This window comes from Cebus imitator, unplaced genomic scaffold, assembly GCF_001604975.1.
Source record: "Cebus imitator isolate Cc_AM_T3 unplaced genomic scaffold, Cebus_imitator-1.0 Scaffold188, whole genome shotgun sequence".
NCBI classification, from domain to species: Eukaryota; Metazoa; Chordata; class Mammalia; order Primates; family Cebidae; genus Cebus; species Cebus imitator.
In genome coordinates this window covers 6,175,185-6,176,646 of record NW_016107503.1, presented here as the reverse complement: position 1 = coordinate 6,176,646, position 1,462 = coordinate 6,175,185, and positions in this window count along the sequence as shown.

Genomic DNA, 1,462 nt, shown 5'->3' with positions numbered 1-1,462 from the left:
TTTTTTGAGACAGTCTTGCTCTGTCTCCCAGGCTGGAGTACAGTGGTGTGATCTCGGTTGACTATAACCTCCACCTCCCTGCTCAAGTGGTCCTGCCTCAGCCTCTCAAGTAGCTGGGATTACAGGCACGTGCCACCACATCCAACTAATTTTTGTAGTTTTGGTAAAGATGGGGTTGGGTAGGCTGGTCTCAAACTCCTGGCCTCAAGTGACCCACCCACCTCAGCTTCCCAAAGTGCTGGGATTACAGGCTAAGCCGCCATGCTTGGCCCATTGTAACTTTTTTGAAGTTCAACATCTGAAGGAGTGAAGCTATCATTATTATGTGATCAATCATTTTCCCTTGGCTGAAATGTTTATGATCATAAATAAAGCTACCACAAATATAAAAAAATTTATTTTAGTAGGATGATCCACAAGGGAGTGAATCTAGAAAGAAACATCATGAAATCAAGATATACTTTAAGATCATTTCCATATTGATTAAAACAATTAGTTTATCTTAAAAAAATATTTGTTCCACAACAGCTTAACAACAACACACACACACACACACACAATTGAATAATGTGAGCTCATGTATGTTATTAACTCATTCTTATAATTGAATTATTCATCTGGTAATATCTAAATGGAAGTAATGTGTAGACACTCAGCTGTCTAGGCTTTTAAAAATAATGGTAAACTGCTCTCCTACTGCTCCTGTTCATCCTATAGACGATTGTTAATTCTTAAATAAGGCATGTCCTTTGTTTATGGCCATTTTCAAGCATATATGAGAAAATAAGAGCTAGCAAAAATTAGATCAGATGCAGTCCAGTCAACTCAGCTTTCTGTCTAATGGAAGCGATGCTGAAGATCAATTCCTAAGGAAGCATGCTGGCTGTCCTTGACAGCAGAGATACAAAATGTTCAAGAAGCAGCACAAAATACCCTCTTTTTTTTTTTTTTTAAGTAAAAGCTTTTCATCTTATTGCCCATCCCTTAATCTGAAGAAAAGGACTATTTATAGACAGCGGATCAAATGCAAGCATTTGCCTTGTATAAACCCCACTAAACAAACAGAATGGGAGAAAAGATATAACAAGAACAAAATTTTGAAAGTTGGTTAATACGTGTCTATTTTAGCAGATGGAACCTTATCATATACATTTAAAGCCTTTTCATATGTTTTCCATTTTTAATAAAAAATGCTAATTATAAAAAATTCAAGACTGGTATAATATGAAGAGCATCATTCTCTCACTACAAATGAAGTATGGGCTGGGTGTGGTGGCTCACGTCTGTAATCCCAGCACTTTGGGAGGCGAAGATGGGCGGATCACCTGAGGTCAGGAGTTTGAGACCAGCCTGGCCAACATGGAGAAACCCCATCCCTATAAAAACAAAGCAAAACAAAACAAAACAAACAAACAACAACAAAACAACAAATGAAGTGTGTATCTACTTTTCTTTTTTTTTT